Genomic DNA, 26523 nt, shown 5'->3' with positions numbered 1-26523 from the left:
TGCGTGGGCTACTTGCATCACAGCAGCCCCCACAGTAGATTTGCCCACTCCAAATTGATTCCCAACTGACCGGTAGCTGTCTGGCGTTGCAAGCTTCCACAGGGCTATCGCCACTCGCTTCTCAACTGTGAGGGCTGCTCTCATCTTGGTATTCATGCGCTTCAGGACAGGGGAAAGCAAGTCACAAAGTTCCATGAAAGTGCCCTTACGCATGCGAAAGTTTCGTAGCCACTGGGAATCGTCCCAGACCTGCAACACTATGCGGTCCCACCAGTCTGTGCTTGTTTCCCGAGCCCAGAATCGGCGTTCCACAGCATGAACCTGCCCCATTAGCACCATGATGCATGCATTGGCAGGGCCCATGCTTTCAGAGAAATCTGTGTCCATGTCCTGATCACTCACGGGACCGCGCTGACGTCGCCTCCTCGCCCGGTATCGCGTTGCCATGTTCTGGTGCTGCATATACTGCTGAATAATGCGTGTGGTGGTTAATGTGCTCCTAATTGCCAAAGTGAGCTGAGCGGGCTCCATGCTTGCCGTGGTATGGCGTCCGCACAGAAAAAAGGCGCGGAACGATTGTCTGCCGTTGCTCTGACGGAGGGAGGGGCGACTGACGACACGGCTTACAGGGTTGGCTTCAGGGAGCTAAAATCAACAAAGGGGGTGCCTGTACATCAAGGAGTATTTCAGGCAGGACTGCACGGAGGGTTCCAATAAGAAATGGTGCACCTAAGTTATCGTTGTTATTGGAACAAGGAGGTTAGCCTGGCCTCTGATTGATACATGGCTAGATTTACCTCGCTGCACCTTCTCTGTGAGTGACTGCAGTGTGACCTAGAGGAATGAGTCCCCTAGACAGGGGAGGAGGCAAATGAGTACAAAACAAATCTGGTCTATTTCTTGTTTTGACCCACTCCATCTATCTTTTACATCTTTGGCTGGCAGCAGACGGTGCAGAAGGACTGCATGCCATCCACATCTCATGGCTGCTTGGCAGAAGATGGTGCAATACGACTGCTAGCAATCCTCATCTCTTGCCTGCCTGGCAGAAGATGGTACAGTACGACTGCTAGCAGTCCGTATCGCCTGCCTGCTCACCATAAGACGGTTCAATAGGACTGACTGCAGGACTAAAGAGAATGACCTGGTCAAGTCACTCCAAATTTAGTCCCTGCGCCCATGTCTGCCCAGGCGCTCCCAGCCGACGCGGCCAGGAGCACCTCGGACACGATGAGGACGACTACCAATCGTATTGCACCGTCTGCTGCCAGAAGGCAAGGGGTTGCTGCTACTGTGCAGCAAAGCCGTACCGCGTCTGCCAGCACCCAGGAGACATAGGGTGACGGTTACCTGAGCGGGCTCCATGCTTGCTGTGGTATGGCGTCTGCACAGGTAACTCAGGAAAAAAGGCGCGAAATGATTGTCTGCCCTTGCTTTCACGGAGGGAGGGAGGGAACGGGGGCCTGACGACACGTACCCAGAACCACCCGCGACAATGTTTTAGCCCCATCAGAGCGCTCCATTGTGACTGCTCTGGACAGCACTCTCAGATGCCCGATTGTTTGCCATTGCTCTGACGCTGGGAGGGGCGCTTACAGGGTTGGCTTCAGGGAGCTAAAATCAACAAAGGGGGTGGCTTTACATCAAGGAGTATTTCAGGCAGGACTTCACAGAGGGTTCCAATAAGAAATGGTGCACCTAAGTTATTGTCCTTATTGGAGCAAGAAGGTTAGCCTGGCCTCTGATTGATACATGGCTAGATTTACCTCGCTGCACCTTGACTGCAGTGTGATCTAGAAGAATGAGTCCCCTAGACAGGGGAGGGGGGGGAAGCAAATGAGTACAAAACAAATCTGGTCTATTTCTTGTTTTGACCCACTCCATCTATCTTTTACATCTTTGGCTGGCAGCAGACGGACTGCATGCCATCCACATCTCATGACTGCTCGGCAGAAGATGGTACAGCACGACTGCTAGCAGTCCGTATCGCCTGCCCGCTCACCATAAGACGGTTCAATAGGACTGACTGCAGGACTAAAGAGAATGACCTGGTCAAGTCACTCCAAATTTAGTCCCTGTGCCCATGTCTGCCCAGGCGCTCCTGATCGACCTCACAGAGGCGACCAGGAGCACCTCAGACATGACGATGACGGCTACCAGTCGTACTGTACCGTCTGCTGCCACAAGGCAAGGGGTTGCTGCTACTGTGTAGCAATGCCGTACCGCGTCTGCCAGCACCCAGGAGACATAGGGTGACGGTTACCTGAGCGGGCTCCATGCTTGCCATGGTATGGCGTCTGCACAGGTAACTCAGGAAAAAAGGCGCGAAATGATTGTCTGCCCTTGCTTTCACGGGGGGAGGGAGGGAACGGGAGGCTGACGATATGTACCCAGAACCACCCGCGACAATGTTTTAGCCCCATCAGGCATTGGGATCTCAACCCAGAATTCCAATGGGCAGCGGAGACTGCGGGAACTGTGGGATAGCTACCCACAGTGCAACGCTCCGGAAGTCGACGCTTGCCTCGGTACTGTGGAAGCGCTCCGCCGAGTTAATGCACTTAATGCACTTAGAGCATTTACTGTGGGGACACACACACTCGAATTTATAAAACCGATTTCTAAAAAACCGACTTCTATAAATTCGACCTTATTCCGTAGTGTAGACATACCCTTAGTTCATCCACCCTACCCTGAGGCAAAAGCAAGTAAACATTGACTGTGACAGGAGTTCTGTGCACAGAAACTGAACTAAATAAAAGGAATGTAAACATCCTTACCCAGCTATGTGGCATCTGTATTTCCTTTTCCCATCAATTTTTCCCAAACGTCAGATATCTTCTGACCAATTTGAATGAATTCAAATCAGCAGATGTTATTTCCGAGGGTACTGAAGGAATTACCTAAAGAAATCTTGGAGCCACTGGCAATAATATTTGCAAACTCATGGATGACATGAGAGGTCCCGGAAAACTGGAGAAGGGTTAATGTAGTGCCCATCATTAAAAAAGGGGTAAAGGAGGAGGGGAGAATTATAGACCAATCAGCCTGACGTTGATACCTGGGAAGCTACTAGAGCGATGTATAAAACATTCATTTTGAAAATACCTGGAGGATGAAGGGGTGATCACTAGCATCCAGCCTGGATTTACCAAGAACAAATTATGCCAACCCAGCTTGATTTCTTTCTTTGACAGGGTAACTCCTTTGGTGGATAGGAGAATGCAGTGGACATAATACACCTGGACTTCAGCAAGGCTTTTGACACACAGTCCTACATGACATTCTGACAAGTAAGCTGGAGAAATGCAGACTTGGCAGAACTACCATTAAGTGGATTCATAATTGGTTAAACAACCGCAAACGAAGAGTAACTATTAATGGGATGATGTTAGATTGGAGGGAGGTCTCAAGTGGGATACCACAGGGATCTGTTCTGAGTCCGGTGTCATTTAACATCTTTATCAATTACCTGGATGTAGGAATAGAGAGCATACTGATCAAATTTGCAGCTGACACACAGCGGGGGCAGGTGGGGATTGCCAACATTTTGGAGGACAGAGCTAAAATTCAAAGGGATCTTAATAAATTGGAGAACTGGGCTATAGACAACTAAATGAAATCCGAGAAAGACAAATGTAAGCTGCCACACTTAGGGAAGAAAAACACGCAAAAATACAGAATGCGGGATAACTGGCTTGGCAGCAGCCCTGCTGAGAAGGATCTGGGAGTTGTGGTGGATCATAACTTCAACATGAGTCAGCAATGCGATGCTGTTGCAAAAAAAGCAAATGCAAGTTTAGGTTGCATTGCCAGAGGCATAGCATGTAAGTCATGAGAGGTGATAGCACTGCTGTACTCAGTGCTGATTAGACCTGAGCTGAAGCACTGTGTCCAATTTTCGTCACCAATGTATAGCAAGGATGTGTACAAACAAGAAAGAATCCATAAGTGAGCGACAAAGATGATCAAAGAGATGGAATACGAGCAAAGGCTGAAGGAACTGGATATGTTCATTTTGGAAAAGAGGAGATTAAGGGGGGTCATGATAGCAGTCTTCAAATATTTGAACGCCTGCCATTAAAAGAGATAGAGAAAAATTGCTCTCTCTTGCCACAGAGGGCAGGACAAGAGGCAATGGGTTCAAACTACAGCACAGCAGGTTTAGATTAAATCTCAGGAAAAGCTTCCTAACTGTAAAAACAATAGGACAATGGAATAGACTGCTTAGCGAGGTTGTGGAAGCTCCTTTGCTGGAGGTTTTCAAAAGGAGGCTGGAGAGCCATCTACATTGGATGGTTTAAACACAACAAATCCTGCATCTTGGCAGGGGTTAGACTAGATGACCCTTGCAGTCCCTTCAAACCCTATGATTCTGGTAAAGTGAAGTGATTTAAAATACTTATAGTTTGCAGCAGTGAAAGTGTAAAATCCTTAGTGAAAAAACAAGGAGCTTCCAGGTATAGTTTTGTAAAATTATGACTGGTTCACCAAGGTCTATAGATCTATTAGAGGATTTAAGTAGAGGATAGCCTAGTGTCTGAAAAGCCAAAAAAGAGGCCACATGTGAAGGGTGTTTTTCTGTTCTTGGCAGTTTCTACCTTTACAGAGGCTTTACAGTAGCAAATAAGCTCTTGAGCTTCAATTACTGAAGAGAATCAATTATTATGGAGAGCTAGTGAAGTTCATGGACAGCCTCCTCCTGAGAGCCCCCCTTGTGGCCAGAGGTGGTTTTGCAGCACCCTGCCCGTGTTTCCCCTCCTGAGGGCCCCTTAATACCTCCACATGGTCTTTTCGGTTTAACAACAGAAACAGTTCAAAACAATCCTCTGGGTCCCAATAAAGTCCACCACCACAACAGAAGAAAAGTTCATACTCAGCTCTTGGTCTTTTACCACACAGCTCTTCTTTCCGAGTCTGCTCCTCATAAAGACACCACTCCTAGGTCTTTCTAGCCAGAGACTCAGGGACTGGCTGTGGCCTCCTTCTCTTGTCCATCTCTCCCTCTTCTCAGGGAGAAGGCAGCATACATACTGCCCTCCTATGGAGAGCTCCTCCCAGTTGGCTGGGAGAAAGGAGAACTCTGCCCTCCCTATGCTACATGGCTCCTGGTCCTGGTCCCTTCAAGAGACAGTCTCCTTTGTTTTTCCTATCCAGCTACTAATTCCCCAAGACCTCTTCCTCTCTTCTGGCTTCAGCCATTTCCTGAGCCATTGTTTGGGACAGTGTCTTCTGGCCACCTGTAGGTTTAAAGGGCGAATATACCCTGTAACAAGATAAAATAAAATGTGTTGTAAAATGCTCCTGATGATGTAGGATTATTGGGGAAAATATTCCTGTAATGTTTCTTTAAAATTTATTATATGATTTTTTATTTCTAATATACCTATCATTTAACCTTTATCTGTTTGCCTGTAAAACTCTGACAGCATCTCAAGTATTTAGTTATTTTTGAAGCTTTTCATACCTAAGCTTTGATGTGGAAAAGACTTTGGGTAATAAGAGTAAGGTAATCATAGTAGAATCCATTTGAACTGTCTATGATGTTAACATCTACTGAAAATAAAGGGTGCAGGGCATTAACGAACGTTTAAAGAAGGAAGATAAGAAAAAGCTGAGCTCTGTGAACAATTGTTATTGGTATGTGTTTTAAAAATACTAAACTATCTATTGGCCCAGTGTAAAAAGTTGAGCCAATGTTTTCAAATGTGCCTAAAGTCAGGCATCCAAATAAGTGGCCTAATTTCCAGAATCGCTAAACAATTAATTTCAGTCAGAACTCTTAGTGATCAGCACGTCTGACAATCAGGCACCTAACTTTAGGCACCTAAATTTGAAATTATGGCCTTCAGTATCCTATGGACAAATGCTAGAAATCCCATATCTCTTTTTTTCGGGGCTCAAGTAAAATTAAATTGATTCGCTCATTCTAGTTGTCAAATTACATTCATCTACAGAGCACATGCAAAAACTACTACAATAAAAATTGGCAGTCCCCACTCAAGAGATGTATAGGACTGAAATGCAAGTTGGTAATTGCATAGCTGCCCCAAGAGGAGGTTACACCTTTCATTTTATTTTATTTTATTTTATTTTTACACAACTGTGCCTGGCTCTAACAAACTGAAGCAAATCAATCAAGTTGGGAAGTGATTAATAGATGCTGACTTCCTTGTACGTGCTGAAGGCATGTCTACATTGTAAGGGCAACCAGTCTTTTTATTTTCATATCGTTTATTACTTATTTTGTTCATTTTATTTATTTTTTACTTGAGCAATAACTGTTGGAGCACAGGGCATTGCCTGGGAATTAATGACCCTTGGGTGAACAGAGATTACTTCCAAGCATTAATCCCATGATTTGATAGGAAATGCCCTTGCTGAGATCATCACTGCTATTTTTACTGCTAACATAAAAAGATCTTTTAAAAATATTTGTGCTAGTTATGGTTTTGACTGTTGAACTCCTTCTAAAACCCTTTGAAAGATCCTCCCTGTTGTGCAGAACCTTTCTGAAGACCTCAAGCTCTGTATGCTGGCCATTCACTTTGGCACATTCAGTCAAGGTTATGATTTTTAATGTTTTGCTGGTGGAAAAATGCCTGCAGCTTTCAGCATCTAAGGGGGGATATGGTTTGTGCTAAATAAGGTCAGCTCGCCCATATTTGGACAAAGGCCGCAGCACATCCATGCAAGATGTGGCTGCTATTTGGCTGTGTATAACTGGTTTAAATTGTTTTTGTAAACTAATGACACTTGAAGATAATTGGAAGCCAGTACTTAAACAAAACAAAACAGATTCCTGTGTCAAATGTTTTAGATAAGTAAAAATACAAAATACAAAATACAAGTTTTCTCTTCAAAGCTTCCAGAAATAGTCCCAAGTTATTAAATATGTTTTGTCTTTGTAACATCTCTCTCAATGCATTTTGAAAACTAAACTTCGCAATACATGGAAAGTCATAATCCTGCAGACATCTGAAGCACTGGTTCCCTTTTCCCCTTCACTAGATACTGCGGCTGGAGGGCCAAGGAAGGGCTCCTGAGGCACTAAGTCCCCCGCACGTCTCTCAGCAATGGTCTCCCATTGGGCAGGAGGCCTATCAACCACATGCAGGTGGCAGAGCTAGCTTTCATGAGGAAGAGACTTCCCCTCACCCCTGCAGGGAGATGGAGTTCTAGAGACAGACTTTCACACCTCTCTTCTTTGCTCTGAGATCAAGAATAGCACCAAAATTGGTGTGTCAACCACTCCCTGCCACCTCTGGAGCCCAAGGAACAATGAGCAGGTGAAGGCTGCTGTCCCTATTCTTTTCCTTACCTCTCACTTGTCATGTGCATCCTCTATTTCTGATCGCAGTCATTTCTGCAAACACTTCAGAGGTGCTGTTTGGTATGTTATCTTTCTGTGTTATCATGCTTGTGCTAACTCATCATCAGCCTTTCTCACCCTTTATTGCTTTTTCCTCACCCAGTACCAACGTCTTCCGTGTCCCTATTACTCTTCCATATCCCACCACCACAACCCCACCCTATCGATATAAGGTACTTATATGGTCCCCAGTACTACAGTATCAGAGTGTCACAAACTTTAATATATTTATCTTCAAAAAACTCCTGTGAAGTAGGGAAGTATTATTGTGCCATTTTAGGGATGGGGAACTGAGGCACAGAGAGGCTAAGTGACTTGCCAAGATCACAGGAGAACTCAAGAGAGAAGAGATTTGAAGCCAGATCTCCAAAGCCCCAGGCTAGCACCTAATCACTTGACCATTCTCCTCCTTTTATGCTTTTATTGTCTTCCCAGTCTTGTGCCCATTTCTTCCCACTGTTCACATTTATGATTAAAAGAAACATTTCATTTTGGAATTAACATTTTATATAGAGAGAAAGAGACATGAGCTGTATAACTACGCTATCTTATGATCTTGCATTTATAACCCTTCTCCAAATATCCCTCACTCCTTGGTTTTCTCATGTTTTTCCATAGACTACAAGCTCTTTGGCCAAGAACTAAGGTCTCTCTCTCTCTCTCTCATAACAGGTGTTCTGTGATGATAACCATTTTGCAGATGGGCAAAACTAGACAATGATACTGAGTAGAGCAGGAAACAGAACATAGGAGTCCTGGCTCAAAGTGCCCTGCTCTAAAACGCTACACACCACATCTATCATAGCCAAGATGCCAACAGAAACCATCAGTACAAGGGACAGGGTGCCAGTGAGCGTATGAATAACCATTCTTGTGACTTTCACTCACTTCCAGAACAGAGCTAGCCTCTGGGTCTCACGAAGCAGAAATTCAGAGGAACCAGAAAATTTTACCCCCTTTGCCTTAAAAAGATTCTTTAGAATACATCTCATTAATCCTCCCTAAAATCCTCAGGCCAGCCCTGGGTGTTGTGGTGTGATTATAGTAATCAGGAATTGGTGACATTTTGGAAGAGAGGAGCAAATTTTTTTTCACAGGCACACCAAAAAATGGTAATGCTAGCTTAAGTTCATCTCCTTGTTCTTGAATCACTTTGTAAGTAGAATGGACATATCAGAGTTTCAATCCCTTTGTGATACCTACATATGTCTAACAGTCGGTGACTATATGGCACATCAGCTATCAGAAAGTATGTAATTGGTAGCAATTACATTGAGGAAAGATTCCTTAAGAACAAACTTGACAGGTTTACTAGAGTAAAGTGTATTTCACAGGAGCACTGTAAACTGCAGCATTCATCATTGACAGAGATTCACTCTCCATTTTTGTAGCAGGCACATTTTAAAAACACAGACAATGCATTTCAGTAGCACAGGTACATCCCTTGTAACATATCTAAACAAAGGTCATTGCTACTGAGTCAGGTTATTTGTGATTTACTTGCAAGGGACTGGATACTAGTAAGTAATTAATTTAAAATAATATGTGCATCTTAATAATCTCATTCCTTGTAGTGAACCACTAACAGTACTGCGAATGTCTTTTAAATCTCAAAAGAATGCACTTCCTTTTACTGGTGATTACTACTTAATAAAGCCCCAATGGTTCTGGAAGGATGAATACATCCTCGACTATAAAAACCTTCTGACGTATGAATTACCATTGTCACAAATTTTAAAATACATTTCTCCACAGTGATTGTGAATAAACTTGAGAAGGGTGCATTTTATGTTATGATACATCATTTTACAATTGCACTAAGTATATGTCACAACTTGGCCTTATACTCCTGTCTGGATAGACCTTGGTCTGTTCTACCTGGACCCAACTGCTGGATCACACATACTTCTAAGCCCCCTGGTCTGCATAGTGACTGATTCCTAGTTCTGGGTGTCTCAGGCGCACTTCCCAGTACAGACCCCATATCTGATACCATTCCTGGGCAGTGGGACCCCACAGTCCAGCTGCCTTTAACCTCAAAATCAGTACTTCAGCCTCTTACCCCACTCCCCCAACCCCAGATGCTTATATACACTTCTCAGAGTTCCACCCCTCTGTGGAAGCTTAGTGCTTTTTGCTTAACCCCTTCAGGAACAATGTGACAGACAAGCAAGGAATACAACTTTAGGAAAGGAATTTCTTAATGACTGACGCTTTACTCTTAACATAGCACTCTAGAGAGTTACAGATCTTCGAAAAACAACAAACAGTCCTGAATGCAGTGTCCACGTCTGATCTTGCCCCTTCTGTATGTTCTCCATTTGACCAATGCTTCTAGGCTAGGCAGCTGTTCCAGCCTCAGTTAGCTTGGTTTTGCAAAGTGGTTGCCCCTTTCTTAAAAACGTATTCCTCTTCTAAAACAGTCCAGGTACTTTCACAGTCTATTTCCTGCTTTGAGACACACACGGCACTGCTCAGCTCTGAATGGAGTGGTGTGGTGTGGCCAGCTGGGACCACAAACTCTACCCTGCCCTGCTACCATGCCCCCAGAGCCCTGCATTGGGGCTGAGTGAGAGGTGCCAGCAGAGCAGAGGAGGATGAGGCCTGCCCCTTGCCCTCATGGTGATGGGCTGTCCCACCGCCTGGCTGCAGGCAGGAGGTCCGGGGGCTGTGGGTGCAGGCGGACCCAGTCTCCTTAGGGCATCTAGGGGGTGGGGGAAGAGGCAGGGCAGGTTTGTGAATGGCAGAAGCATGGGATCTGTTTGCAGTGCCCAGCCATGCTGCTCTATTAGCTCCAGCTCCTGCTGCTCCGAGCCTGTCTATGCAACCCGGCCTGAATCCAACAAGACCCAACTACAACTGAACACTCTCAGCCCACGGTGGGCTGTGGCCTAGTCGGGTTCAGCTTGGGCTTTAACATTAGAGCCAAGCAGACCTCTAACTCTGGTGGTCAGTGGAGACAATGCTGGGCACCTGGTGCTGGCTGAATCCTCTTCCTCTTCCTTTGTCTTCAGTGAGACAAAGAGCCTGGATACTTGGCCACAAGCAGGAGCCATCCCTCGATGCCTTTACTAAGAGATGCTATGTAGTGGGAAGGCAGTAGCCTGAGCTAGGCTGTGGTCAGGGAAAGTCCTCTCAAGGTGGGCTGCCATTTAAAAATGCTGCTCTTCCCATTTCCTATCTCCCCCCCCCCTCCACCCTCACACCATTATACTAGTAAGTAAACTTTTGAAATCTTCTTGTAGGCTTCTAATTTTTCAGTTCAATTTAGCAGTGTACTTTTGCCTCCAAGAAATTACAGACACACAGAGCCAGCAAGGTAGGGATTTTTCCCAGTACTGTAATCTCCTTGTCATTCCAAAGATATTAGATTTTATTTGAAAGCATATTCAAATGCTAAAATGGAAATTAGCACACAACACCATTCAAAATTTAAATATTATAAAATATTATTTTAAATGTAAATGAGGCTGATACGCAAGGGCTTCTGTTCAAAAATACTTTGAGTTAAAAAAAGCTCAAGCTTTTCACACTGCAAGCAAAGACTTACATCCAGCCTCTCCTCCACTGAAAAAAAATATGGATTTTAGTTGTAAATTCTTAGACTTGGAAGCTGGCTTTGAGGCTGAAATTCCTCTTTTGCTCTACCTGAGGCCATACCTATCACTGGAGCAATTTGCAGTCTAGACTGTAAAACTCAATAGTAGGCCTGGATAAATGCTGGATAAATGGCCCAAAATTAATACAGAGGCTTATATTTTCCTAACAGAAAGAACCTTTCCATACAGGCATGGTGTAGATTTCATTGCCAGACTTTTTACGCATATATAGACACACACCAACACACACACAACAAGCAAATTTTAAACAAGCAAATTTAAACAACACACACCAACACACACAAGAACAAGCAAATTACAGTTTCCCTGGAGGCAAATACCTCCAAGGAGACATGGGTTGAAGAACTGAAGCTGTAACAATCTGTGCAAAGTAAGCAACAGTAAAATGAATGATGCAGTCAAACCAACAAGCATATTAAGAGTAGGAGATAAAATCCATTCTCAACACCAGAAGCAATCAGTAAAATAATTGGAAGACAGATTTTACATGACTATGTACATCATGTTAAAGCAGAAGAAACTGAAGATATCTGTGGTATGTGGTATGATATGAAGATATCTTCATATCACACAATTGTATTTTCTCTGAAACACAGTTCAGAACACAGTACCTAACAGTTAGAATATAGGGAAAGTGGGAAAGTGAGAAGAGGGAAAAAGTGCTATTTCAATAATTTACTTGGTCTGCTTTTTGCACGACACTTTTACTTGGTCTGCTTTTTTTACACGACAAGGCATAATGACTTCTATAAATTATGGAAACTTTACTCTTGTAGTAATGATTTGGTAATAAATCCAAATGCATTGGGGCATGATATAACATCAAAACATTGTAGTCAGTGTTAACTGTTATCATCTGGTCCAGAAATTATTACAGTAAATAACATCTGGTGCAAACAATTAACAATCTGCATTTCAGCTGTAAAATGACAAGCCTTTTCAGGCAGATTAGATGCAGCTTGTACAACATTTGTATACTATCCTGAACCAAAAAGTTTTAGAGTCAGAGCAGAAGCTTTTTGATATTCAGAAGGGGGAGGGAGGGAATGAGAGAATGGTTTGGGCTTTTTCTAGTTTGTAGAGTGTGTTGTACTTCATTGGCTTTGCAATATGACTCAGTTTGGGTTCCAGGATATGGATAATATAGACAGGCTGGGAACTGGATTTACATTAGATGATTTTCTGCTTCAGCCAGCAAAGATTAGTCCAGAAGTAAGTCCCTGGTTACCAGGATTTATGTTTTTAAAGACTATATGCTCCCTACCTATAATCATTCCATAGTCTATTTATTTCACTATAAAATAACCTTGCTGAATGGGTCTTCAGAGAAAGGCTTATGGGTCAGTATGTCACGAAAATGTTCACCACTGCCACTCTCCCCCTCCCCCCCCACCTCTAAAGGCAATTTACTTTTAAAAAGCAAACATTTGATATATTTTATTTCAAGTTCTTCTAGAACTCAAGTAGGAATCCCTTTTAATTTCAGTACTTCCTTTTGCTGCTACTCTGAAAAAAACCAGTAGGGTTAGTGGTTTTACTTAAGGATCACAGGGTTTTTCCCAAAGAGAGTAAAATTATGGCGGTCACATTGTACCAATAATGTAGAATTAGCTTCCTCATCTCCAAACATGACAGAGCTCCCTATAGTCAAATCATCTTCTAAACCTGATTTAGCCAATACGTTTACTGAAATCAACCCTTTTAAAACCTGTGCTGCTGTTGGTCTGAACACTTCATAAGGGCAATGGAGCCAAAGTCACAGTTCTAGCCTGCTGTGCTTCACTAAAGCGCCATCGTGAATAAAAATGAGAATGGCAGTAAAAAGAAAAAAAAATCGATAGCCAGCTCCCCTGCCTGTCGTAAGTCTAAGAAACTACTGTCTAGGGGGACGCTGATTAGAGACCCATTAAACTGTTACTGAATTTCAACAAGTTTCACTATAATCTAGGTTTTTACTGTTTATTTTTAGGCCCCTTGTCTCTAACTCCCAACCACAGAAACTACACTTTACATACAACCACCCCCATTTCTCTCACACATACAAACACAAACACACACAGATTGCATGCCTTCATGACTCTAACACTCTGCCTCTAGAGTCAAGGATTAGGTCACATGGCTATTCTTAGAACAGCACCTATGGTGCTTCAATCAGTAGAAAAACCTAATTCTGGAAAATGATCATCACTCTGTTCAAAATGAACTCATTCAGCTTGCCATATTCTCAATTTCTGTCAGTCAAAGGCACAGAATCCAGATTTAGGTGGCTGGAGAAAAACTGACTTTCTGTGTGAGGAGTAAGGCACGCGGCTTTTTAGTACTTCCTAATGTATTCAGCATAACAGACTGCAGTAACATGAAATTGGGATGAACAAATGGGAAAATCAGTTTTGATACTATAAACTCCAATTCCTCTTTCCAACCTCGGATTCTTCACCCAAAATTCTAATCAAACGCAAACTGAATCTTTCTGGAGGTTTGAAACTATTCAATTAACCTCCCTTCCCAGCACCAATTCCCATTATTCACTTCTTCACATCACAGAAATACCAGGAGAAATGCTGCTCTTGTGCGAATGCTGATTAGAAGCAGGAAAGCTTTCTAACACAATTTTCGGACCCAAGAGGTTCAGATGGTTGAATACACATCCAGACTTTTGCAAACTTATCTGAACTCAACTCAAATGCAAAATGTTTTATGTTTCATTCAGCACAAGTACTAAAGGAGACAAAGCTTGACAGTGTAAACATTCCAGCAAGCACCACTTAAAAACAAAGAAAACACCCCCACTGGGTTGAGCTTCAAAGAATTATCCAGCCTCCCTCCACCATCATATGGTTGCTGGTTCCAAACTTAGCCAATACCGTATCAATTTCTCCAGAGGGTCCAAAAACCCATTGACTGTACATGCCAGATCACAGCCAGCATTATTCATGGGCATGTATGTGTTGTCATGTAGGCCTAGAGTTCCAAGCATTCCTCATGTTTCTGTCAAGAGAAATAAAAGCATATATTTGAGGACAGCCCATTTTTATAACCTATTTTTACAGTTACTTAACGGTTGTTTTTAACATCATATGCTCTTGTTAGAGAAATGTGATTGGCTATGCTGCTTGAACAACAAGTTATGAAATTGTAACTGAACCACAAGAAAGGCAAATACAGGGAACACAGTTCATCTTGCAGGTGCATAGGGAAGCTTGACCACAAATGTGACATTAATATCTGATTGGATAATGCAAGTTCTGTATGTTCCAAAGGGCAAAATTAAATGATTGGTTGAGAAGTGTTGTACAGCTAACCACATAGCTTAGTACTGTCTTTGTTGTTAAAAGGCCAAATTATGATGACTGTTTTTAAGTATGTCAAGTTGGAAATGTGGAGTGTGTTAGGGCATAACGGCGACCTTTGCTATCTAGACCATTAAGTACAAGATTGACATTTGATGGTAACTGGATGATGCTAGGTGCACAGCTAACCCCAACTTCAGAAAAGAGTAAACAAGTAATGTATAAAACCCATAAAATTCGAAACAACTGGGACCAGTGAGAGCTGCAGAACTCCATCATAGATTGGTAAGTTTTCTGGACAAAAGTCAGGATATGCTTCTACGGGCACAAAGCTCTAAAGATTTAGAGCAGGTTGCGCAGCGGAGCCAAGAGGCCAGTGAAGAAGCTGGGCAACATGTGACCTCCAGAAGAAGAAGGGGGAATGTCCGGGTTCCAGCAACGCGGACACAGGTAACTAACCGCTTTCATGTTCTCTCCACAGGTACCATTGCGGAGAGTGGACCAGATGATATGTCTGGGGGGAGAAAGCAGAAGGAGACTCAGCTGGTTGGAAGGCATGAGATGCACTGTCCTGAGATGGGGGGTTCCACGACCACCACTCCAAAGAGAAGGAGGCGGGTGGTGGTGGTCGGGGACTCTCTCTCCTCTGGGGGATTGAGTCATCTATCTGCCGCCCTGACCGGGAAAACCGAGAAGTCTGCTGCTTGCCGGGGGCTAAGATTCGCGATGTGACGGAGAGACTACCGAGACTCATCAAGCCCTCAGATCGCTAACCCTTCCTGCTTCTCCACGTGGGCACCAATGATACTGCCAAGAATGACCTTGAGCGGATCACTGCGGACTACGTGGCTCTGGGAAGAAGGATAAAGGAGTTTGAGGCGCAAGTGGTGTTCTCGTCCATCCTCCCCGTGGAAGGAAAAGGCCTGGGTAGGGACCGTCGAATCGTGGAAGTCAACGAATGGCTACGCAGGTGGTGTCGGAGAGAAGGCTTTGGATTCTTTGACCATGGGATGGTGTTCCATGAAGGAGGAGTGCTGGGCAGAGACGGGCTCCACCTTACGAAGAGAGGGAAGAGCATCTTTGCGAGCAGGCTGACTCACCTAGTGAGGAGGGCTTTAAACTAGGTTCACCGGGGGAAGGAGACCAAAGCCCTGAGGTAAGTGGGAAAGCGGGATACCGGGAGGAAGCACAGGCAGGAATGTCTGTGAGGGGAGGGCTCCTGCCTCATATTGAGAATGAGGGGCGATCAGCAGGTTATCTCAAGTGCTTATAAACGAATGCACAAAGCCTTGGAAACAAGCAGGGAGAACTGGAGGTCCTGGTGATGTCAAGGAATTATGACGTGATTGGAGTAACAGAGACTTGGTGGGATAACTCACATGACTGGAGTACTGTCATGGATGGTTATAAACTGTTCAGGAAGGACAGGCAGGGCAGAAAACGTGGGGGAGTAGCACAGTATGTAAGGGAGCAGTATGACTGCTCAAAACTCCGGTACGAAACTGCAGAAAAACCTGAGTGTCTCTGGATTAAGTTTAGAAGTGTGAGCAACAAGAGTGATGTAGTGGTGGGAGTCTGCTATAGACCACTGGACCAAGGGGATGAGGTGGATGAGGCTTTCTTCTGGCAGCTCGCAGAAGCTACTAGATCGCACGCCCTGGTTCTCATGGGTGACTTTAATTTTCCTGATGTCTGCTGGGAGAGCAATACAGCGGTGCATAGACAATCCAGGAAGTTTTTGGAAAGCGTAGGGGACAATTTCCTGGCGCAAGTGCTAGAGGAGCCAACTAGGGGGGGAGCTTTTCTTGACCTGCTGCTCACAAACCGGGAAGAATTAGTGGGGGAAGCAAAAGTGGATGGGAATTTGGGAGGCAGTGACCATGAGTTGGTTGAGTTCAGGATCCTGACACAGGGAAGAAAGGTAAGCAGCAGGATACGGACCCTGGACTTCAGGAAAGCAGACTTCAACTCCCTCAGGGAACAGATGGGTAGGATCCCCTGGGGGACTAACATGAAGGGGAAAGGAGTCCAGGAGAGCTGGCTGTATTTCAAGGAATCCCTGTTGAGGTTACAGGGACAAACCATCCCGATGAGTCAAAAGAACAGTAAATATGGCAGGCGACCAGCTTGGCTTAACGGTGAAATCCTAGTGGATCTTAAACATAAAAAAGAAGCTTACAAGAAGTGGAAGGTTGGACATATGACCAGGGAAGAGTATAAAAATATTGCTCGGGCATGTAGGAATGAAATCAGGAGGGCCAAATCGCACCTGGAGCTGCAGCTAGCGAGAGATGTCAAGAGTAACAAGAAGGGTTTCTTCAGGTATGTTGGCAACAAGAAGAAAGCCAAGGAACGTGTGGGCCCCTTAATGAATGAGGGAGGCAACCTAGTGACAGAGGATGTGGAAAAAGCTAATGTACTCAATGCTTTTTTTGCCTCTGTCTTCACGAACAAGGTCAGCTCCCAGACTGCTGCACTGGGCATCACAACATGGGGAATAGATGGCCAGCCCTCTGTGGAGAAAGAGGTGGTTAGGGACTATTTAGAAAAGCTGGACGTGCACAAGTCCATGGGGCCGGATGAGTTGCATCCGAGAGTGCTAAAGGAATTGGCGGCTGTGATTGCAGAGCCATTGGCCATTATCTTTGAAAACTCGTGGCGAACCGGGGAAGTCCCGGATGACTGGAAAAAGGCTAATGTAGTGCCAATCTTTAAGAAAGGGAAGAAGGAGGATCCTGGGAACTACAGGCCAGTCAGCCTCACCTCAGTCCCCGGAAAAATCATGGAGCAGGTCCTCAAAGAATCAATCCTGAAGCACTTACATGAGAGGAAAGTGATCAGGAACAGTCAGCATGGATTCACCAAGGGAAGGTCATGCCTGACTAATCTAATCGACTTCTATGATGAGATTACTGGTTCTGTGGATGAAGGGAAAGCAGTGGATGTATTGTTTCTTGACTTTAGCAAAGCTTTTGACACGGTCTCCCACAGTATTCTTGTCAGCAAGTTAAGAAAGTATGGGCTGGATGAATGCACTATAAGGTGGGTAGAAAGTTGGCTAGATTGTCGGGCTCAACGGGTAGTGATCAATGGCTCCATGTCTAGTTGGCAGCCGGTGTCAAGTGGAGTGCCCCAGGGGTCGGTCTTGGGGCCGGTTTTGTTCAATATCTTCATAAATGATCTGGAGGATGGTGTGGATTGCACTCTCAGCAAATTTGCGGATGATACTAAACTGGGAGGAGTGGTAGATACGCTGGAGGGCAGGGATAGGATACGGAGGGACCTAGACAAATTGGAAGATTGGGCCAAAAGAAATCTGATGAGGTTCAATAAGGATAAGTGCAGGGTCCTGCACTTAGGACGGAAGAACCCAATGCACAGCTACAGACTAGGGACCGAATGGCTAGGCAGCAGTTCTGCGGAAAAGGACCTAGGGGTGACAGTGGACGAGAAGCTGGATATGAGTCAGCAGTGTGCCCTTGTTGCCAAGAAGGCCAATGGCATTTTGGGATGTATAAGTAGGGGCATAGCGAGCAGATCGAGGGACGTGATCGTTCCCCTCTATTCGACATTGGTGAGGCCTCATCTGGAGTACTGTGTCCAGTTTTGGGCCCCACACTACAAGAAGGATGTGGATAAATTGGAGAGAGTCCAGCGAAGGGCAACAAAAATGACTAGGGGTCTGGAACACATGACTTATGAGGAGAGGCTGAGGGAACTGGGATTGTTTAGTCTGCAGAAGAGAAGAATGAGGGGGGATTTGATAGCTGCTTTCAACTACCTGAGAGGTGGTTCCAGAGAGGATGGTTCTAGACTATTCTCAGTGGTAGAAGAGGACAGGACAAGGAGTAATGGTCTCAAGTTGCAGTGGGGGAGGTTTAGGTTGGATATTAGGAAAAACTTCTTCACTAGGAGGGTGGTGAAACACTGGAATGCGTTACCTAGGGAGGCGGTAGAATCTCCTTCCTTAGAAGTTTTTAAGGTCAGCTTGACAAAGCCCTGGCTGGGATGATTTAATTGGGGATTGGTCCTGCTTTGAGCAGGAGGTTGGACTAGATGACCTCCTGAGGTCCATTCCAACCCTGATATTCTATGATTCTATGTGTTGCCTTTCCGTTTGTGCTGATTAATCCTAGATGACTAATATTTGATTAATACTAAATGATTGAGTTTGGCTATTTGATGTCTCACTGTTTAATAATCTGAACCAAACCTATTCTAACATTTGGTTCATGCCAGAGGGCATATCAATGGCTAGTATCGATTGGCCTAATTAAGGCAGGATAGCAACCTACATGCTGGTAAAGACAGTGACAGTATAGAGATTTTGACTTTGATTGTCACAGGTCTAAGGGGCTAGCACACCTGCCAGCAAAGTGTCTTGTGGGGAAATATATACAAGAAATAGATATAAAATAGTAAATAGAGAAATGCCAAAAACGGAAAATGCCAGAACGCTCGAGTATAAAGAAATACAAATCTTTGGCATCTATGGCTATGTGATATCTCACTGATTAATAATCTGAACCGAACCCATTCTAACACGTTACATGTCCTCCTCTACTTCATACATTCAGACTATTATCTTTAGCGTAACTGCAAACAAAAGATATATACCCTAATATAGGGCATACCAGACCAGCTCCAACTTCAGACCTGTGACCCAGTGCCAGAGCTTTCAGATTGTCACTAGAAATCTGTGCTCGTTTCCCGTACCAGTCCAAGCTAATGGAATTTTCACTATGGCTGTCTTCCCTGACACTCACCATTCCCCTTCTTTCTGCTTCTCCTACCCTGCAGTTTTGTACAATGTGAGATACTTTCTGTGCACTTCAGGCAGTGGCTAGCCAGGTTCCATTTCAGCAGAAAGCAAAAACTGAAGTATGGTCAAAGGAGGAGATTTATAACACAATGCACATTGTGAGGGCTTGACAGCTGATACACACAATCAACTGAGTAAGTATCTCCCTTAGGACGGAAGAACCCAATACACAGCTACAGACTAGGGACCGAATGGCTAGGCAGCAGTTCTGTGGAAAAGGACCTAGGGGTGACAGTGGACGAGAAGCTGGATATGAGTCAGCAGTGTGCCCTTGTTGCCAAGAAGGCCAATGGCATTTTGGGATGTATAAGTAGGGGCATAGCGAGCAGATCGAGGGACGTGATCGTTCCCCTCTATTCGACATTGGTGAGGCCTCATCTGGAGTACTGTGTCCAGTTTTGGGCCCCACACTTCAAGAAGGATGTGGATAAATTGGAGAGAGTCCAGCGAAGGGCAACAAAAATGATTAGGGGTCTGGAACACATGAGTTATGAGGAGAGGCTGAGGGAGCTGGGATTGTTTAGCCTGCAGAAGAGAAGAATGAGGGGGGATTTGATAGCTGCTTTCAACTACCTGAAAGGGGGTTCCAAAGAGGATGGCTCTAGACTGTTCTCAATGGTAGCAGATGACAGAACGAGGAGTAATGGTCTCAAGCTGCAGTGGGGGAGGTTTAGATTGGATATTAGGAAAAACTTTTTCACTAAGAGGGTGGTGAAACACTGGAATGCGTTACCTAGGGAGGCGGTAGAATCTCCTTCCTTAGAGGTTTTTAAGGTCAGGCTTGACAAAGCCCTGGCTGGGATGATTTAACTGGGAATTGGTCCTGCTTTGAGCAGGGGGTTGGACTAGATGACCTTCTGGGGTCCCTTCCAACCCTTATATTCTATGATTCTATGATTCTATGTTCAGAGAGTGGGATAAAACCTTGTGAATGCAATCCTTTAATGCAAGCAAATAAATTCATCTGCTAAGATCACTACCTAAGACTTGTGTAGACAGACTAGCTGAATAAACACATTGCCTCATACAAAACTATTATCCATCTTTTCTCTGGACATATTTATACAAAAGTAGATGTCAGCAGAAGAATGTATGTACTGCATGGTAATTTAAATGAGTTACTGTAGACACCATATAACTCATTAGCGAAAGAGCAAAGCCCAGCTGTATGTAATTTACTATGTTTCCTTAATTAGTGCAAAATCTGCTCCTTTCCCTACTGATATTTTTATCATGTTAATGTAATGAAATATATTTTACAAATCTGCTAACAAATTTACAAAATTTCATTTCAAAGTCAGAATTTTGGAATGAAGATTCTTCTGTTGGTTACTCTTGTTTTCACAATTAGTATCGTGATCTGACCAACAGTTTGGAAGCACAGAATAGGATGCCTCGCAGCATGGAGTTAAAAAGGCTGGTTTTTCAATCAGAGGTGGTATCTCTAGTTAGTTGTGCCATCAATAAAAAAGCGCAGCTCCTGCTAGGCAAGCAGGTTTGTTGGGGGCATGTAGAACAGTGGGAGCACCATGTTTGTGTTTAAAGGTGACCGGCAATAACATAGTACTATACTGCTGAGCTGATTATGTTAGTGCCTGCTTGTTTTCGAACAAAAAGGCTGGCATACTCCAAAACAGAACATAAAAAATGTAAAGAATAAAACTGTAAGAAATGCATCTCATCAAATGAAGGGAGAATTAGTAGACGGATATGGTAAGAATGGGAATAATATAGGTTGTGTATTAATGAAAGATAACTACTTACTGAGCAGTAGTTGCTTAATCCTTTGATGGCAGTTCCACCATTGCTACACAAATGTAAATATGTATATAGGCTATACTGGATTAAATCATGCTTTCAGTTACACTGAAGTAATATCACTTAGGACAATAAAATAAAGAGAAATATGGTTATGTGTCTCAATTACTGGACTAGGACTCAGAAGACCTGGGTTCAGCTCCCAGGTCTTCTACAGAATTCCAGTGTGATTTTTAGGCAAATCACTTGATCTCTCTGTTTTGGCACCCTGTCCGTAACATGGATGTAAATAGTACTTCGTTTTCGCCAGCATTTGTCTGTCTTCTCTGTTTAGACTGTAAGCTCTTAAGTGTAGGGATTGTCTTTGTCTAAGGGTATGTCTACACTGGCAGAGTTACAGCACCGGCAGTTACAGCACTGCTCAGAGAGCGCTGAAGGGAAACCGCTGTTGTGTGTTCACACTGTCAGCTGCCCGCACAATAACATGTTCACCCTTGCGGCACTTACAGCGGTATTCGGAGCAGCGCACTCTAAGCAGCTATCCCACAGAGCATCTCTTCCTCTTCTGCCACTAAGAGTTGTGGGAAGATGGAGGGGGTCACAGGGCATCCTGGGTCCTGTCCCAATGCCCCATGATGCATTGCTTCGCATCCCAGCAATCCCTGTGCTTCCGTCCGCATTTCACACCATCTTTCAACAATTTGTGTGCTGTGCGCTTTGCTCTGCCTCTTCGGTCTGCAGGAATGGATCCCACACTGTTGACCAATATGCTGCTCACTCTGACCAATGCATCATAAGTGGCAGTGGAGTTATTCCTTAAACTACAAAGGCAAAAGCAGTTCGACATTGATCTCGCCAAATGTGGTAGTTACGAGATTGCTTGTGGCATTCACGGACATGATCATAGTGGAACGCCGCTTTTGGGCTCAGGAAACAAGCACTGAGTGGTGGATCACATTGTGATGCACGTCTGGGATGATGAGCAGTGGCTGCAGAACTTTCGGATGAGGAAAGCCACATTCATGGGACTGTGTGATGAGCTCACCCCAGCCCTGTGGCGCAAGGACACAAGAATGAAAGCTGTTCTGCCATTGGAGAACACGTGGCGATAGCAGTGTGGAAGCTGGCTACTCCAGACTGCTACCGATCAGTCGCTAACCAGTTTGGAGTGGGAAAGTCGACTGTTGGACTCGTGTTGACGGAAGTGTGCAGGGCCATTAATCACATCTTGCTCCGAAAGACTGTGACTCTGTGCAATATACATGACATTGTGGATGGCTTTGCACAAATGGGCTTCCCTAACTGTGGAGGGGCGATAGATGGCCCGCATATTCCAATTCTGGCACCAGACGACCTAGCCACTGAGTACATTAATTGGAAGGGGTATTCTTTATGGTTCTTATGGATCACGCTTGTGGATCACCGTGGGCGTTTCACAGACATTAACACAGGCTGGTCCAGAAAGGTGCATGACACACACATCTTTCAGAACACTGGCCTGTTCAGGAAGCTGCAAGCAGGGACTTTCTTCCCAGACCAGAAGATCACCGTAGGGGAAGTCGAAATGCCCATTGTGGTCCTGGGAGGTCCTGTCTACCCCTTAATGCCGTGGCTTATGAAGCCATACAGGAGGCACCTTGACAGCGGCAAGGAGAAGTTCAACAACAGGCTGAGCAAGTGCAGAATGACTGTTGAGTGTGCTTTTGGCTGTTTAAAGGCCTGCTGGCGCTGCCTATATGGGAGGCTGGAACTGGCCGATGACAATATTCCTATGCTTATAGCCATGTGCTGTATCCTCCATAATATTTGTGAAGGGAAGGGTGAAAGCTTCACTCAGGGCTGGACTGCTGAGGCTCAAGTGTCTGGAGGCTGAATTTGAACAGCCAGAGACCAGGGCTATTAGAGTGGTGCAGCACGGGGCCATAAGGATCAGGGATGCTTTGAGGCAGCAAATTTGAAGCTGAAAGCCACTAATATTTGTTCTTATGCTCGGGAGTGCGGTGCTTGTAATGCTAGGAGGTGATTTTGATTGGTGCAGACGATGCAGTATGAAGGTTTAAGAAAACTGCCTGTTGCTTTGCAGGGCTCTGTTTGCTTTCAATTAATAGAATAAAGATTGCTTTCAACCAAAACAATTATTTTATTAAAAAACAACAACCAGAGGAGACAGACAAACAAAAAAACACATCAGCACTGAGGGAGATGGGGGAAGGGAGGGTCCGAGGTGGAGGTGTGGATGTCGAGGTATCATATCCAGCCTTCTCCTTTGGAGTACAGCGCAGTGGGTAGTGGGAGTCCGCAGTGCTGGACTGTGATGGGGGAGGAGTGGAATGCAGCGGGTACAGACTGGTGCCAGGAGGTTGATAAGAGTGTATCAGCAGTGTCTGGGGGCGCATGTGAAAGAGTTTTACAACAGCGGCTGCAGGGCAGGGTGGGTGCGGAGTTCCTCAGTTTGCAGTGCTAGTAGTGCCTGGAGTGTGTCTGCTTGACATTCCATAACGTTTAAGAGCCGCTCCGTGGCTTCTTTCTGGTGCGCCGCGTTCTCCTTTTGGTCCCTCTTCTCGCTGTCTCGCCACTCCTTCAATTCTTGTTTTTCAGCCGCGGAGTGCATCATGATATCACGCAAAAAGTCCTCTTTAGTTCTTCTTGTCCACTTTCTAATTCTGCGCCGCCATTCAGCCGGCAATAACAAAGAGGGAGGCTGGGCTCCCAAGGTCATATCTGTGAAGCCGAAATGCAACATTTTACAGAAGCAGTATTGTTTGCAACACAGAGATTACTGATTTAATGATTTAAAAACACAGCCACTATTCACATACCTGTCACTAACTGGCTGACCCCAGGCAAGCACACATGAGCCACAAAACCCCCAAAATGGTGAGTAACCACAGGGGCAGGGGAAATCAGTTTTCCAGGACCATACTGGGCATGTGGCTCTTGGGGAAAGCCAGTACTGTAGGAGGGACCTTATAATCATTACTGTCCCCACATTTTCCACAGGCTGTGTTCATTATGGAAGATATCTCACTGATGAGGGTGAGCAGGGAATCAAGAGAGGGTCTTCTCCAAGACTGTGGCTTCCACCGTGGCCCTTATGCGGCTTGCCTGTGTGCAGCAATAGTCTCCTCCCTCCCCCCTCCCCCGCGATGGCACAGTGGCATGGGAAAGTTATTCTTAATGGGGCAAGAAACAAAGCAGTTCTGCCAAAGAACCTGAGGCACCGGATTGCCCAGTATCTCCATGAGAGTTTCGTGGAGATCTCTGAGGCAGATTCCCATGAAGTGAGGGAGTGAATCAACACCTTATTCTGCTGCTCACACTAGCCATGTGGTGGTACACACATCATACAGACATAAGCCTGCTTTCTGCAACCCTCCTGCCCCCAACAACTCGCTTCAGCGATTCCCAAAATCAAAGCCACTTACCAGGGGCCTTCTCTCCTGTTTGCAGTTCACCAAGATCCGACAGCTGTGACTGGCTAGCCTCCTCCAGGGTAGAGAAGAGCTCCTGGCTGCATGCATCTCTGACCTGTGAGGCATCCTCTGCCTCTGAGTCCCCCTACCACTCCACATCCTCATCCAAGATTTCCTCCTCCTGGCTCGATCCACTCTCGATTGGCACACGAGCCACCAAAGTATCCAAAGTGGCCTTCGCAGTGGACAGGGGACCAATACACCGCTGAGTATTGCGTCCAGGTCTTCGTAGAACCGGCAACTCGTGGGTGCAGCACCAGAGCGGTGGTTTGCCTCCCAAGCCTTGTGGTAGGCATTCCGCAGCTCATTCACTTTGACCCTGCACTGCGGTGTGTCCCACTGATGGCCCCTTTTTGTCATGCATCGTGAAATCTGTCCATAGGTATCATAATTCCTACGGCTGGAGCGCAGCTGGGACTGCACAGCTTCCTCTCCCCAAATGCTGATGTGGTCCAGCAGCTCGACATTGCTCCAAACAGGGGATCGCCTGGTGTGTGGAACAGGCATGGCCACCTGGAAAGATGCACTGAGACCCCTGCACATGTCACTGAGCAAACAGGAAGGGGACTTTCAAAATTCCCAAGGAATTTAAAGGGTGGGGCTCACAGTTGGTTACCTGAGGTCAGAGCAGTAGAGTTCAAACTGATGACCAGAGAGGCGAGAACAGGCATTGTGGGACACCTCCCAGAGGCCAAGCACAGTGCTGTGACTGACCAAGGTGTCTACACTGGCACCGCGGCACTGTAGCCCCAGCACAGAAAGATGTACGCCTCTCATCAGGGTGTTTTTTTTTTTACAGAGCTGAAATTGCGCAGAAACTTTCCAGTGCAGACAAGGTCTAAGTGTATGTAATGCTTGAACAACGGGATTTTACTCTGAATGTGACCCACAGAAAAACGTTGGATATAAACAGGCCTTAAAGCCCATTTAAGTCAGTCTCCTTTTCATGTTTATCAGTTATATAATTTCACAAAACATCTAATTTTTACACTGCACTAGTTGTCCCAAATGCTGCCATAGTTTTTTAGACAACAGAAGATTATATAAATGAATAAGCATACTAGATTATATAAATATCAATTATACTCCACTTACAGAAATTCCATCTGCATTCTTTTACTGTCCAATTTCACCTTAGTTTAAATTCATGGTCTCCTTTTCTTGTGCTGAATATGAACTCAGATACCTTGGTTATCTCAGTTATTAACATATCTGATTCTCTATTATCTCTTTTTCCATTGACTTTAATGTGAGATAGAATGGGACCACAGTATTTTATTTTTTAATATATATTCATTCTGGATACGACAGGCAAGTTACAAATGCTTAATATAGACACATATTTAAAAGAGAAATGTTGTTCACAAATACATTGGGGAAATACATGTTTTGCTGGTGAAGAACAAAAGGACAAACATGGTACCATTTTATGACAAGAATATTATACATTTTTAAACTCTATACCTTTTGGTAAGTACATTCAACTGTCTTTGACACACACAAATAAAAATGATTGGCAAAGGCATTCCAGATCTAGAATGTGGCACCCTACCTATGTCATGTTATGAAGTTTTGTTTCCTTCCTTAAAGTACAGTGCCATTATAATTTATGACTGCAAGAAATATTTTAAATTAAGATTTGTTTGATTGTCTATTTCTATTAAGGCAATCATAAGAACACTTCTCCTTTTCCAAACAAATGCACTACACAGCATAGCATCCTAGAGCTATGCACAGGGATCTGACAGTGATTAATTTCTCTTGCTGAATTCTTTATTTCCAATAACTAATTTAAAATAGACACCACTTTTTAATAACTAAAGGATATAAATTCTGCAGGGTATTTTTGCTTAGGTAATTGATAAAACATCTTCATATTAATGACGGGAAATTAGGGTTCTGTTATATAAATCTGTCACATAGCAAATCTCCTGTAGAACACAGTAGCATAGGCTGCTGCTGTGCATTGGAGCATAGAATTAATATTATTAAAAAAACCTCCATTACCACAGAGTCAGGAGTTGTCTGAACAAATATCAATAAAAATAATTTTTCCTGCAGGTATTTTATCTAGGTGATAAAGTTTTTGGGGAATATATATTTCTCCCCCAAATTTTATCACCTATATAAAATACAAGCAGGAGAAATGATTTTATATACCTGAAATAAAGATATTGGATCTGAGCCT

The 26523-nt window shown here is 44.5% G+C and overlaps 1 protein-coding gene across 2 annotated transcripts in view; it reads right to left on the bottom strand.

The window, feature by feature from the left end:
* Positions 1–26523, bottom strand: part of SASH1 (SAM and SH3 domain containing 1) — an 890912-nt gene that overhangs the window by 606756 nt on the left and 257633 nt on the right. The gene's annotated exons all lie outside the window — the stretch shown is intronic.

This window comes from Caretta caretta, chromosome 3, assembly GCF_965140235.1.
Source record: "Caretta caretta isolate rCarCar2 chromosome 3, rCarCar1.hap1, whole genome shotgun sequence".
Taxonomy (NCBI): Eukaryota; Metazoa; Chordata; order Testudines; family Cheloniidae; genus Caretta; species Caretta caretta.
This window is presented reverse-complemented; position numbering and strand designations above follow the sequence as displayed.